Source organism: Vigna unguiculata, chromosome 6, assembly GCF_037176805.1.
Source record: "Vigna unguiculata cultivar grain cowpea cultivar isolate G323 ecotype 2 chromosome 6, ASM3717680v1, whole genome shotgun sequence".
Taxonomy (NCBI): Eukaryota; Viridiplantae; Streptophyta; class Magnoliopsida; order Fabales; family Fabaceae; genus Vigna; species Vigna unguiculata.
The window spans coordinates 27,695,472-27,711,355 of NC_140797.1; the positions used below are offsets into that span (position 1 = coordinate 27,695,472).

The 15,884-nt window shown below is 31.9% G+C and overlaps 2 non-coding genes across 2 annotated transcripts; both read right to left on the reverse strand.

Annotated features, from left to right (window-relative positions):
- Positions 1-13,286: 13,286 nt before the first annotated feature.
- LOC114189269 (U1 spliceosomal RNA) lies at positions 13,287-13,445 on the reverse strand. Its single transcript, XR_003605587.2, has one exon. It is a non-coding gene; the product is annotated as a U1 spliceosomal RNA (small nuclear RNA).
- A 680-nt stretch (positions 13,446-14,125) lies between these two features.
- Positions 14,126-14,284, reverse strand: LOC114189372 (U1 spliceosomal RNA). The gene has a single exon (XR_003605675.2). It is a non-coding gene; the product is annotated as a U1 spliceosomal RNA (small nuclear RNA).
- Positions 14,285-15,884: the final 1,600 nt, after the last annotated feature.

Here is a 15,884-nt window from a genome sequence, read left to right on the forward strand (position 1 = left end):
GATGGACCTTAGAACAGACCCTTCCCAAGTGGAATCAAAGTCATTGTATCTTCCCAAGTGTAATGAAAGTCATTGTCCTAGACCATGGCCTTCTTGATCACCCATTGACAACCACTACAAGAAATTAGCTTATTATCTACGCTAAATTTTCGTAGGTAATGTGCTTTTTTCGTAGGTAGTGTGTTGTTATCTACGAATTACCTACGAAGCAAATTTCGTAGGTATTGGACAATGTGGGGCTTATGTATCTTTGAAAACATGCCTATCTGATCACCCCTGTCACCAAATACATTAACATAAGTTGCTCAAAATAATAAATTATTTGAAAACAACAACTTGTAACAACAAAATATAGAGAAAATTAACCTTGCACTTGGTATCATAGAATGATTGTTCATTTAGGATACATCAGGTGAAAAGTGCAATCTTATCGTGGGATTACACACTTAGAAACTTCAATATTTAAAAGAGAAATGACCGACTTTGTAATTAATTAGTTAACATAACACTCTTTGTGAAATGTGAATATGAAACCAACATAGACAACAAACAAAGTGCATTATCTTTCTTCTTTTTCCTGCTTTTGAAGGTTAAATTTTTAATTAAATTCAGAATAACTAAATCAGATTTGGTTCAGAAAAAAAATAGATTTCCTTGTGCTACATGAGATAAAGAAAACACTTTTTCAACGTTAAACTAGACTAATTTTGAAGAATAAGAAATATTTCAAAGCTTACTAATTTTGAAGAATAAGAAATATTTCAAAGCTTAGAGCTAAATAATGAAAACACAATTATAATACTTTAACACCTTTATAACTTTTGGATTTGATATTTTGTTTAAAACTCATGATCGACCAACGATGTTCGGCTAAAGTGATCAATTCAAGGATGTTCGGCCAGGGATGATCGACCCAAGGATGATCGACCCAAGGGTGATCGACCAGGGATGATCGACCCAAGGGTGTTAGACTAGGTGATCAACCAGGGTATTTCGCGAGGGTGATGTCCTAAGTGTGTTCAGCTAGGGTGATTGGTTAGGATGATTGGCCCAAAGATGTTTGATTAGGGTGATCAGTTAATGTTATGCAAGCTGAGCTTCAACATGTTTGTCGGCTCAAAATCTCAATTTATCCTATACTTTTCACTACAGGCTTGCGGGCTACTCGCCTGGCCCATCCTGCTTTGTCACTCCTATGACAACGGGCACATGTTTACTAGTTAGACCATCGTAGTCTGTAGTGAGGATGTCATTAATTGGAATGTGTTTAAGGAGGTGTTTAGTCTATGGTAAGCAAGAGTTGTGAAGAGTCTTTCTTTTACTTATGTTACTTGGTACAATTTATTTCTTGGTTGATTAGGTGGAGCACCAAAGACTTTATATAGGACACATATAAGTTTTAAACAAAATGTCAAGTCATGAGTTGAAATCCACAAGTTATGAAGATATTAAAGTGTTTTCATTCTTTTAGCTTTGAGCTTTGACATAATTCTTATTCTTCAAAATTGGTGAAGTTTTTACATAATGATTGCATTTAATGTGGAAAAATTGTTTTCTTTTTCTCGTGTAGCACATGGAAATCTAAGTTTCTTGAGTTTTGTTTTATCAATGAAATGTGAAATTCTTGTTTAGATGCAGTCCTTGTATTACAATCTTTTGAATTGATTTTATTTAAGAATTTAATGCCCACCATAATGTACAATTCCACAGGTATATGAATGTACGACAAGTAATATAATTTTCTTTCCACACAATATTTTTAAACATATGGTATTGTTTCCTTTTGTTCTTACAAGTACGTAATGATGGTCCTATTTAATTCTTAGTTAAGAACCAAAATATATGTATCTAATTCTCCATATTTTCTACTTGTTAATGTGTGGTGAGAGTACTAGAAGATTCTTCCTTTATTTTTCCTTACTTCTTTTTGCTTTTGCCTTTGTTTCTTCTAGCTGTCTTTTCTATCTTTGGGTCAAATGCTAATTGATCTTTAGGAACCTGACCTCGTAAGAACATAAATCAAAATAGCTCAAGCAAGGATTAGTACAAAGGAGAAAATTGAATAACTATTTAATTAAGAAAAATATTCACAAAGCTCGATGAGATAAATAAAAATTTCAAAAGAACATCGTTCCCTGGCAATGGCGCCAAAAAATACTTGTTGATCTTTTGGCAAGTGTACCAAAAGTCAAATGTAGTATAATGATTTTTAAATAAGAGTGTCGAACCCACGAGGAATGGATTCAGTTGAAATAGATAATTATCTCCATCGACATATGTACAAAGATTTTAATTTGATACATCATTGCTTGTTAAATAACTTGGATAAAGTAATACAGTAAAAAAGGAAAATTTAGAAAAGTTCAGTAAAAGAAACTGGGATTGAATTTCATCTATCTCCCTTGTCTGTAATCTGGATGAATATAATACATAACATCTGAAAATACCAATATTGATACAACACCCAAAAATCATTTATATCAATTCCTCGCGTATAAAATTCATAAGATTAGTTCCTTGAGTATGGATTCCTCACATATTCATCAAGCTATCCAACATTACGGTCGAGTGTTATAAGCAATTGAGATATTGAGATCTATTCCTAGCATCAAAATATATCAAGTATCGTTGTTCAAATTAGATTTTCAGAAATACTTTCCAAACAGATCCAAAAATCAAAATCAGAACATATATTGATCAGATAGAATTAAGCATTAAGAACAGAACAATAATACCAATATTGAGTAGAAACAAAAATGTTATATATAAATATCACCATATGACATCCAAGTTCAAGTCGATTACATTCAATCCCAAGAAAGGAGATTAGCCACTCATGGTAGCCATCAAAATCCTAAGAAGTACAATAGAAGAAGAAGAAGGAAATGAGAGTTTTGTGCTCTGCCTCATGGTCACTAAGCTTATATATGTCTAACCCCATTTCCTTCTAAACTCCAGGAATATATATTGCACGAGGTCTCACTTAAGCTAGCTTAATCTCACTTGGGCGAGATAGAGTACTTCATGCTGAAGAAAGAGTCTCGCTTGGGCGACCATATTCTCGCTTGGGCGAGAATTGCAAAACTGCTTGAGCTTCTTCACGAACTCTTGCTTAGGCAAGATCAAGTTCACTTGAGCGAGAATGGTGGAAAAAGATGATCTCCTCTGCACGAACTCTCGCTTATGCGAGATCCTTCTTCGTTTAAGCGAGATGGCTGCCTAAGTTCTCGCTTGGGTGAGATTTTTTTTGTTTTGAGCGAGCTTAGACGTAAGCCTTCTCTATTTTCTCTGTTTCTTGATTTCTCCACTCTTCTTAAGTTCTTTCCTCCTATTATAATTTACCTGAAAAATATACAAAATAGGGATCAAATGATTTCCTATAGGTAGAAACTTGGAAGCATGTAATTGAAGCTCATTTTTCCTAGATCAAGGAAGATCAACATGATATAAACACAAATTACAAACAGAAGTGCCAACATTCCATATGAAAATGATTGATTTTTGGTACTTATCAAGTGATTAGCAAGGGTAGCATCTTGGATGGCCACTACATTTTTCAAAATACCTTCAATAAACTTTGTAACAATATTTTTCCTTCTTCTATTAATATTGTTGACAATATGAATACTCATATAAATACTCTTAAATGGCAATATAGATTAGGCCATTTATCCGATGAAATTCTTAGATTGATTCATGTTGATAACAATCTACATTTGCTTAGTAATTTCTCTTGTAAAACTTATATTATATGTCCCTTAGCTAAGTAAAACTCCTTCCTTTTACATGTCATAATCACTTCTCTGATGCTTGGGGACCCTTTCATATTCCTACTTATGGCAACAATCATTTTTCTCTTTCAATAGTTGATTATCACATCCGATTCACTTGAATATTTTTATTGTAGTCTAAACAACAAGCCTCTATTTGTATTTTTCTTTTTCAAATTGTTAAAAATCAGCTTCACAAATCCTTCAAACGTAAGAAGTGATATTGGAAAGGAATTTTTCCTCACTAATTTTCTTGCTTTTGAAGGAACCTTGCATTAATTCTCATTACCTTGTACATCAAAATAAAATTTTGTTGTAGAAAGGAAACATCAACATTTATTAAATGTGGCTAGATCCTTATTATTTCAATCTAATGTTACCATTGTTTTTTGGGGTGATTGTATTTTAACAGCTACATGTATCATACATAGGATACCATATCGTATTTTAAATAATTGCATTCCTTATCAAATTCTTTACAATATTGCTCTTGACTATTCCAACTTTAAGATATTTGGCTCTTTATGTTATGGTGTTACTCAAAAACATGACAAACACAAGTTTAGTCCCAAGGCTGGACCCACTATTTTTATTGGTTATCCCACTGGGGTTAAGGGTTATATGTTGTATGGCCTTGAATCTGGAAAAACTATTATGTCCTTAAATGTAGTTTTTCATGAAATTATTATGCCTTTTACCATGCAGCATCATAACTCTACACCATAGTTAAATCAGATTGATGATCCATTTGTCCATATTGTTATCCATCGATCTGCTAATGATTTTTCCCCCACCACAAATATTTTTCAACCACCCATCACTGAAAAAAAATCCTCTTCCTCATAATGAACATAATCATAATGACTATAATGATTTGACTAATCAACCTACTATATCTCCTCCTAATATTCCTAGAAGATATTTTCGACACAATAATCATCCTCTTTATCCAAATGAATATGATATGTCACTCACATTCATATGTCATTCACATTCATATGATAAGCTTTCTACTTCATACCTTAATTTTGTTATGCAAATCACTAACATTTATGAACCAACAAATTATCATCAAGTTGTTTGATTCCTTGAATAGTGGGTTGCTATGGACAAAGAGCTTGAAGCAATGGACACCAACCACCCATGGGATATTGTTTCTCTACCTAAAGAGAAGAAGGCCATCAATAGAAAGTGGATTTATAAGGTAAAATATAGTGTTAAGGGTACCTTATCAAAAAGAAAGTTGGACTTGTAGCACGTGGGTTTACAAAAGAGACGAGTATTGATTTCCTTGACACTTTCTCTTCTGTTGCTACTATTACCATTGTACGTGACCAATTTGGCTCTCATTAAAAAAAGATTTTTTTTTCCAGCTAGATGTACCAAATGCTTTTCTAAATGGCTATCTACATGAAGAGGTCTACATGAACTTACCAAAAGGTTGCAAGACCCAACAAAATGATAATAGTAATCTTGTTTGTCAGTTGACTAGATCTTTATATGGCTTAAAACAAGCCTTCAGGCAATGGTTTAAACATTTCTCTACATCATTAAAATCTCATGGTTTTCTAGACAACAAAATATCCACTACGATTTTTTGTATCTTCAAGGGTTATTCTCTCTTTACCTAGAAATTAGAAAAAGAACCAACCGTTTCCAGATCTTCAACAAAAGTGGAGTACAGGGCTATTGCATCTATAACTTCAAAGTTACTTTGGCTCAAACAACTCCTGTGGTTCTTCGACCACCAACTGTTAATGGTTCTTCTATTGTGTGATAACGTTTCTACTATCCATCTGTCTCTAATCATGTTTCAAATCAAAGGTCTAAAGTTCTTTTTGTTAGAGAACACCTTGAATTTGCTTTCTTAAGACTTATCCACGTTAAATCACATTAGCAAGTTGCAATTCTCTTCACTAAAGTCTCACCACATCAAAAGTTTACAAAACTCAACAAGTTAGATCTCAAAACATTTTTGATCCAACTTGAGGAGGGCTTTTACCATTTATATCTATTTTGTTATTTAGTATTATTGAGTATTTAAACTAACCTTGTAACCTTGTAAAATACACTTTTGTTTCTTTATTTCTTTGTTTTAATAGTTGTTACAGGAATTATGGTATCTTCAAAAAAAATTTCTTACTTTCTAGTTAGAGTAAAATGGATCTAGATCTAAAAAATGAATCATTCAACTTAGAGAGTAAAATTAGTAAACTTAATAATTGATAGTGCATACATATACATACATTTCTCATCTGTGATTGAGATGATTTATTTTATTTTAATCATTGTAGATGAATCAAATTTTAGTAAAATATTTTGATACACTAAAATTGATGTAGTAATAAGTGGAATTGATTATCATACTATTAATATGAGTTGTCACCAATATGTTGTATACATTATAACTTTTGTGAGATTTATGCAAAAATCCTTTTCATGTTATTGTTGATAGTTGACAAATGCATGAATTATCCTTGATTCACGGAAAACTTTGTCAAGGATAAATATTCTTTAACAAGGGTAAGTGAAAAAAATTGCATGCTCTTTTTCTTCTGAAAGATAAAACTATTGTAATATTGAAACAGTAATAAGATAACACATAGACCAAAAAAAAGTAAATAAATAATAGGAGAGGAATATATGCATTATAGATAATATAATGTGATAAAAATAAAATATAAAAAGTGATATTATTAGTTAAATATTTAAAAATAATGAGAGTATCTAAAAAATAAAAAATGTTCTTTTTTCTCTTGAGCAAATTTATTGATGTAGAAAATAGTTTGAGAGTAGAAATGATTTTGTAGATGAAACTTTTATTTTTGTAGTATTAAAAAGTTAAGCTATCAATATATTTTTCTCTTACTTGAGTTTTCTTATATAAAACCATCATTTGTCCAAAACATTTACTCTAAATCTTTCTTTGCATTCTTTGTAAAATTTCGACCTCGTCCTTTATCCCTTTGAAGATTTGCACCCACCTATAGACTCCTAGTGTAGAGGGCAACACATTTGTCAATTCAAAAGTGTTATTATAGTCATTTTCTCCTCTTTTTCTTGAGTCAGTTATGTTCTATTTGCATGTGGCCTCTATAAGGTTTTCATGTGACCCCCAATACCCTAAACTAAATCTCTATTTTTTTATGGTCATAAGGGTATGTTCAGATCATTTATGTGTGTTTTCTTTGCATAGTTAAAGTTACTTGTGAGAGTTGTGTTATGTGGAGCATTAGTAGTGTTAGGAATTTACTAACAAGGTAATGAAAGCTAATATATTATAATAATACTTAAATTTTTAATTAAGGCATTGAGGCTGTAATTTGTTGTATTAAGTAAAATAGAGTAGCTTTGATAATTTAATTTGTATAATATGACTATTATAAATGTTGAAATTCATGTGAAGTTTTGGTTTATAATATGGTATTTGTGAGTTTGATATATCAATTAGATCAAGTGGTGTCATTTTAGGTGTTTTTGAACTAAAACGTAGGTATTTTAACATAAGGAATGGATAAAATTCTTGAATAGCCTCTTTGTGATCCAATATATGAGCTCTTCATCTACTGATTATGCAGACTCTCTCGGTGAGTGCTTTTGTCATTGGATAAAACTTGTTTTTTCAAAATATAAAGAGCAAGGGTGATCTTTGTTGGTGCAAGGTGGCTCTAGAAAGGGTGATGAATAGAGCATGTAAACATTTTACAATTATTTTGCGTAGACATAATAAAGGTGAACCAAAATTTTAAGGCAAAGAAGAATGCACTTTAGGATTTATACTGGTTTACCTCGCACGTTGAGGCTACGTTCAGTCTTTTAAGCAACTTGCTTAAGAAGTTCCACTAATCAAATCCCTTAACTTGCACGAGTATCAACCTCTTCAAATATTACTAGTATAAACCTCTCTAGGTTACAATGAGTTTAACCTCTCCAAGTATCTTTCTTAATCTCTCATTGAGATCAAGAACTTTCATTTACAATAAACAATAATGATATCTCATGCAGAAGAATACACTCACGCTCATAGGGTAACATTCAACCCAATATTACTCCACAAAATACACAATGCTAATAGTAATCTTACTTTGATTTCTCTTGAATATTTAACAATTTTACTCGTTCTTTATTTCATAATTCTTTCAGTATATTTGTCGCTTTTTTTTTCTTCTTTATCTTGGTCTTAATATTTATAATTAGTGTCATTTGACCGTTGATGCATATTCAATTGAGTATATGCTTTGTGTGTCACTTGGTGATTTATTTAACTTTTCGCGCCATTTGATCATCTGAACTTGATTTGTCTAATAGTTATGATACTTGTTTAAGACATACGTTAAATTCACTCGTCTAGTTAATCTTCCATTTGAGTCATCTAATGGAAGTAATTGTGTTAAGTGTCATATTAGACAAATTTTTTTTTTTCTTTTAGAGCACTTTTTTTGGGAGTTTTGTCTTCTTTGTTTTCTGTTTTTAGGGTGTTTTAGTATTTTCTAGTTTTATAGTGTTTTATTGTCTTTTTAGTATTTATAATTAGTGTCATTTGACCGTTGATGCATATTCAATTGAGTATATGCTTTGTATCTTCAAATATTTTGCTCCATATGAAAGTTCTTGATATATCAATCAAAGTGTATTGCTACTTGTGAATTATCAATTCTTTCCTTTTCATCCATTCATCAACTTGAATTTTAAACTTCATACCGTTATGGCTTTAATTTTATTGATATTCTCTTGCATTCTTTGATCTATAGAGTATTTTATTTGCTCATGATTGCTTTTTAATCATATGATAGTATTCATAATATTCAATCAAAGAGGTTTTCCTTTATATTTATATTCAATCAAATACTCAATCACCTTGATATTCTTTAGATATATCTTCAATCATAATATATTGAATCAACATTGAGCCTTGAGTGCTTGCTTGACAATATTAATCAAATAATTTGATATTCTCTTAATTGACCCGTTATCAATTTCAACCTTTGACTTAATCTTTATGTCACTTAGTGATTTTTTTAACTTTTCGCGCCATTTGATCATCTGAACTTGATTTGTCTAATAGTTATGATACTTGTCTAAGACATACTTTGACGTCATTCGTCTAGTTAATCTTCCATTTGAGTCATTTAATGGAAGTAATTGTGTTAAGTGTCATATTAGACACATTTTTTGTCTTTTAGAGCACTATTTTTGGGAGTTTTGTCTTCTTTATTTTCTATTTTTAGAGTGTTTTAGTATTTTCTGAAAGGGTTATAGGAGAAAGGGAAGAAGAGATGAAGCAAGGGTTAATGAGAGAAGAGAAAAAATATTATTGTATATTAGAAAACAAGAGTTACCGAGTTTATATAGGAATACATGCATAACAATCATGCATAACTATTTTTCACGTAATATTTTCTTCTAAAAATCTTAGTTTTAACAAAATGTAGTCAAAAGGCTGTTTTTAGAGTGATATTCTAGTTTAGTATGTTTTTGAGTTCCTAAGACTAGTCTAGCATAGTGTTTCCTTAATTCTAACTTTGATTAAATTCTCTTAAACTTGAATAACATGAATTTTAATTATGTTTTCCAAAAGGCTTTAGATTTAAATTTGAAGATTTGATGAGATCTACAAGTTGGTCGAACCATAAAGAAAAGTTGTCAAAGAAATCTCTTGTGAAAAGTCAACATCACCCATCCTAGGTGGAAACTAACTTAGAGAAGCATCTAAACAGCTAGACAAATTCATTGGATGTGCAAAGGGAAGTTAGAGGAGTTAAGAAGATTGGTCAAAGAGGAGCTGAATAGTTATACAATGTACAATGTGACCATTTAATTCAATATTTCACATTGGAGATATTGAAACAAAGATTAAGATCTATTCACCCAACATTTTTGGGTTTAAACCCATTTTTTCAGAGAGAGATTGTAATATCCTAGCCAGATATTACTAATTTAAGTAAAATAGAAATAATAATAGTAATAATATCACATTGAATAAAAACTCTCCCAAAACGCGAGAAAATTTCAACTTTATTAAAACCGCTAAAATCCAAAATTTGTACTTTAACTCAAAGTTTACATATCCAAAAATTGGTTATAAATCATGTACAAAAAATAGTAGATATAATGAATAAAACAAAACTGCCATGTTGCCCCTCTCTGATGCTATACCTCACTAGTTCCACCTATAACATCATCTACTCCCATGTAACGAATTACACGATAATCGCCAAACACAAGCAGATAGGGTGAGCTAACAACATAAATACATACATAACCAAAATAAAGTGCACACACACACACACACTTGGCCGGGAATCCTCCATACCCCGATTCCATAAAACATGATCACTACCATGTTCATCCACGCTCTACATCCTCAGATGGTGACCTTAAGATAATCCTTGCTACCACAAGCCACAACTCGTGGTTCCACCTCTACAAGTCACAACTTGTAGATACATTACGGGACTATCCTGTTACGGACCACCATCTGTAACGCTAGGTTGAGTTCCCAATATGAACCACAATTTGTATTTTCAACACAAGATTTACAACCTCACTAGCCACAACCCATTATTTTCCTAATCAAGTGGAACCCATCCATATGGGCCACAACTCGCATACTCAAACTGGTTTTCCAATATCACTAGGACACAACTCGAGATCACCGCGTGTTTACCCTCCATTTTGAGCCACAACTCAAGGAATGCCTTAGTAAGCTTCATCCTTAAGGTGTCATGTAAAGCATTGTAGAACACGCACCAATCCATTGGAACAACCCGTTGTCCCCTGCCTAAGCGCCGCCAAGCGAAGTTTGGTTGCAGACCGCTTAGCATAAGGCTTTCGCCGCCAGGCGCCACACGCTCTAAAAATCTTTGGATTTCCAGGTATCGCCTGAAAATCCTACACTTTAACGTGATGCATATTGCTCTTATGCCTATACATTTATAATGCACGCATACCATTCCCATTTGAAACCATATCCACCTTCAAACCCAATCACAAGTTAAACCTAAATTTATGAACTCCAATTCTAGTAACCAATAATGCATATCTCAACCACAATCAAGTCTTACTCACTGAATAACTACAATCACCCTTCCAACAACCCTCTTGCAATCCGATCATGAAACCTCAACACTTAGCCATGTAATTCCATCATACACAACATGTAGTGCCACTTTTCCCTGTGTTGGTGCTTGGCGGAAAGCCAGGTCCGCTAGGCGGTGCATACAATTCTAGGTAAAACCCAAAAATTTCTTTGCACCTATGACAACCCTCAATTCCCCATGTCTAGTTTCACAATCCAACAACTAATCATGCCTACAGTTGTACAAATACTCAACCTACATCATATCCACTAGCTTTTCAGTGCAATTCATACCGCAATTGATCCCCGAACATCAAAATCCCACTTTTCCCAAAATCCTAAAATGCACTTATGATCATACTCACAATGATTCAACCTATTCCTCGAACCACAACACAATTCAATAATTCTTAACAGTTCGCAATGTATCCAGTTGCTAAGAACCTTTTTCCCTCAATCTGAATAACCCAAAAACCACAAAACAATAAAAATGAGGCAATCTTGCTTGCGTCGCTTGGCGGGTATTCATCGCTGCCAAGCGCTTCATGTAAAAACCTAAAAAACTGGGTTACTCTAGTTGTGTCGCTTGGCGGCTAGTTCATGCCGCCAGGCAATTTCTGGCAGAAACCCAGAAACTAACAACAATACACATGGCTCGCCTGGCAGACCTTCAAGGCAGCAAAGTGGTTTTTGAAAATTTCTAGAAACACGAAAAGAATCCAGAAAATGGCAAGGACCAAAGATTCACATACAATACATACAACATCCAATCAATTAACAACAGATTAACGCCTAAAATTCCTTAGCCCATTTTTTCCTTAGCCCTTGTTTCCTTTCAAAAGTTGATTGCAACCCTCAATACTCTCTTTACTAGGTGCCCAAACTCTTTTTTCTCAATGCCAAATTCATTCCTCTAGTTAACTCTCTGAAGGCCTCTCCTTTCCTCCCATTTTCCACCCTAATTTAATTTAATTAATAATAAAAACAAAAATTATTATTATGAGGCGTTAATGGCAATGGCCATCAAATGCCATTAACAGGAGGTCCTCTTAGCCCTTCCATCCCTATGATGGCTAGGGTTTCTGAACATTTCCCTTCATGACCAAAAAGATTTTTCGCAAAAAGAAACCTATTTTTGCATAAGTTAAGGTTTGAACACACAATCACACACTTGCTAAGTGAATGCACAACCAACCAACCAATTCATGTTTCAAGATAATTCTTATACAACTAAGATTATATTATCATGCACCATGGTCAAGCCTATTTAAAACAATAAAACAATTAAATTAACACACAAATGACATCCACAAGACTCAAACCCAAGTCCTCTCTTAATAGCCAAGTACTCTCAACCACTTGAGCTAGTATTGTTCCCTATCACAACTCCCCACATTAAATTTCATAAAGATTCCATTATGGAAATTTATATTAAATAATTATTTATTTAATTATTTAATTTTCTCGGGTGTTACAAAGATGAGATCTTAATTCCTTAACCTTATATACTTCCTCAATTTGGCTAAGTACTTGTTTATTTGCAGTTGGAATGATGACTCTACTTCCTACTCCTAATAAATCATAATATTTTATCACTTTTTCTAGTTCTTCTGAGGTACCCGCATCATCCACCAAAACTTTCTTTTGCATTAAAGCTTTATAAAGATGGTTAGAGAAGTTCCTATGAGTGTCTACACCTCGAAATCTTAGAAAATGTCATATCTTTGTCTTTTAGACGAGTTAGAGGAATACACAACATCACTTATCATTTGTTGCTCAACCATTGTGCATTTCATGTGTTGAACCTACAAACTGCAATTATTATAATATAGAAAAGGTTTTATGTTTAAATGTTTTCTTCACATTTGTCCTTAACATTACGATTTGGGTGTCTAGAATGAGATAGTCAAAACTAATATGATTAACGTGTTGTGATCTTAGGAAATTTTACCTTTGAAAAGTTGTTTGTGCATTTGAACACAAAATATAGATCAGTAAATGATTAGAAATAAAAAGTCTAATAAACTTTAGATTACACTATGGCAGTGTGAAAGCATCAAAGGTTTACCAAAAGGAAACATAAACTAGACTAGCTTCAACTTTTTTGTTCCAAGATTAAAGACACTTCTCTCTAAATACTTGTCTGGCATAGATTTTTTTCGTTGTAGAAAGATTTTGCACATCCTCATATCCAATATGATTGTAAGTTTTAATGTTTCTGGATTTTAATCAATGAACAAAATTTACCTAATAAAATATAGAAACTACAAAAAAAAGTAACAAATAAAAACTCAATGTGAATACTATAATAAATTAACCTTCAACCTTAAAGACTGTGGGAAAACCTGAACTACATAAATAACACAACACTTAAGATCATAGATAAATATGAATAAACCTAAATTTCACAAACAAAACAAAACTTATGAATGGAATGTAGGGATCGCAAAAACTTAGGCCTCCTCTGCCACAAATTTTGACGTAGGCTCCACCACTTGGGCAGCCCTTAGAGCAACACACTTCCTAAGTGCAATGGATGTCACTGTCCTAAACAATGGCCCTTCTTGATCACCCATTAATCTCGTCCAAGTAAGTATGTTCCATAACCATCCATACTTTTCTTTTGTACCACAACCTCCACACTTCTCACTACTTTTTCAGTGATGTACTGAGTAAAACATATAGACAAAAGAACAAAAGGCTAAATAAACAATAAGAGAAGAATATATCTATTGTAGATAATATAATGTTATAAAAAAAATTAAAAGTGATATCATTAGTTAAATATTTAAAAATAATGAATATATCCCAAAAATATATTAATGTTCTTTTTGCTCTTGTATATATCGTTAAACAAATTCATATGACTATTTCAGTAACTAACTTAAAAGTTAAGTGTACATTTATTCAACCTGAACCTAAATTTTAATGATGTTGTCTATATTGATTACTTACATACAATAAATTCAAAACTGAGACGTCAACATAAATCTATATATAAAATCAGTAATAAATGAATCAAATGTTATTAAAAGACAATGACTTAGTAGTAAATTAATAATACATTTATTCCAATGCATATTTTTATTTCACTCAAATAGATTAGAAGATAGGACATTTATTTGAAATTCACACACCATATTTTATTTTCTCTATACATTGTGGCCAAAGTTCTTTTGAAATAGATAATATATAATATCTAGACATTATAATGTAAATTAAAGTGCATAGTAATATCACTTGCTTTAGCTTCTGTAGAAAATGTTGAGCTACAATAAAGGAGTTGCGCAAACACAAACTCCATTACCACAAATTATGGTGTAGGCTCTACCATTTTGGCATACCTTAAGGTAGCATACCCCAAGAGTGCAATGAAAGTCACTACCTTAGGCCACGAGCCTTCATGATCAACCATAGACCCCATCTAGGTAAGTATGTTGGACCTACACACACTTCTTTTTTATATCTCTTGATTTTCATTAATTAATATACCCTAAACAATATGGGACTTTACACTCTTGTATACTCTCCACCTGTACCAACTTGACCATTTTCTTATACATATGCTACTTTGCACAAGTACAAAGCACCTTCGATTTTTATAAAGAATTACAATTACAACAAAAATACATCAAGAAATTGTTATGGCCAAACAAATAATGAATGTTAGGTTGGTGAGAAATAACAAGTGCATACTACGTTATTCATAAGATAGGACGAAACAAGGTTATATAGTTACACACTTGTATACTCTCCGCCTATACCAACTTGACCATTTTCTTATACATATGTTACTTTGCACGAGTACAAAGCTCCTTTGATTTTTATAAAGAATTACAATTACAACCAAAATACATGGAGAAATTTTTATTGCCAAAAAAATAATCAATGTTGAGTTTGTGAGAAATAATAAGTGAATACTACATTATTAATAAGATGTAGGAGGAAAAAAGGTTATATAATTTCAAAATTTTGATATTGTAAGCTATTAAAATTGTCTCGCAACCAGATGGTAATCGGGTAGTGCATGTGAAAATTGATGCTTGCATGGTTTCACATATTTTTGAAAATCATAAGATTTTGAGAGGCTAAAAGCAAGGTACTAGTAGTGACTAGTTTCATAGACCTAAAGTTCTTATGACAAGAATTGTGGTATCTTCATAAATTTTACTTGCTTTCTACCTGTAGTAAAATAGATCTAGATCCTCTAAAATGAGTCATTCAACTTAGAGAGTAAAATCAATAATCTTAATAGTTGATATTGCATTCATATTCATATACATAAATTTTTCATTAGTGATTGAAATGGCTTATATCATTTTACTCACTCTAGATGAATCAAATCCTAGTAAAATAATTTGATACATTGAAACTAATGTATTAATAATTGGAATTCATTCTCATGCTAGTCCTATGGATTGTCTCCAATATGTTGTGTACATTATTATTTTTGTTGGATTTTTCAAATGCATGCATTATCCTTATTCATGAAAAACTTTGCCATGGATTAATATTCTTTAACAAGGGTAAGGGAAAAAACCGCATTTTCTTTTTCTTTTCTAAGCACTTATTTCACATCAATTTATTTTGGTTCAATTACTCTTTCGGTCCTTCTATTTGTCAAGTAATGTTAGTTTGGTCGTCATTTTCTAAAAAATGATTCAATTTAGTCATTACCGTTAGTTTGACTAGATGAAGTTAAAGTCAACATCAAGTGTCAATTTCTTGTTTTTTTGAATTTTTTTTTATTTTTTACACATGTCACTTCACGGTTGTGCCACGTGTCAAAATGATTCAATCTAGTCCCTATATATGTTTTTAGTATCAATTTAGTCCCAATTTTTGTAAAAATGAAACAATATTGCCCCTCCTTAAATTGACACTAAATTTACTTTTTTATAAATGTTATGGTGATATTCCTAATAAAATTAACGTTTTTATTAAATCTTTCTAGAAATATTTTAAATTAACTTTAAATTCTATATAAATCATTAAATTTTAGTTTTGTTTTGAACTTGAAATTTAGTTCCTAAACT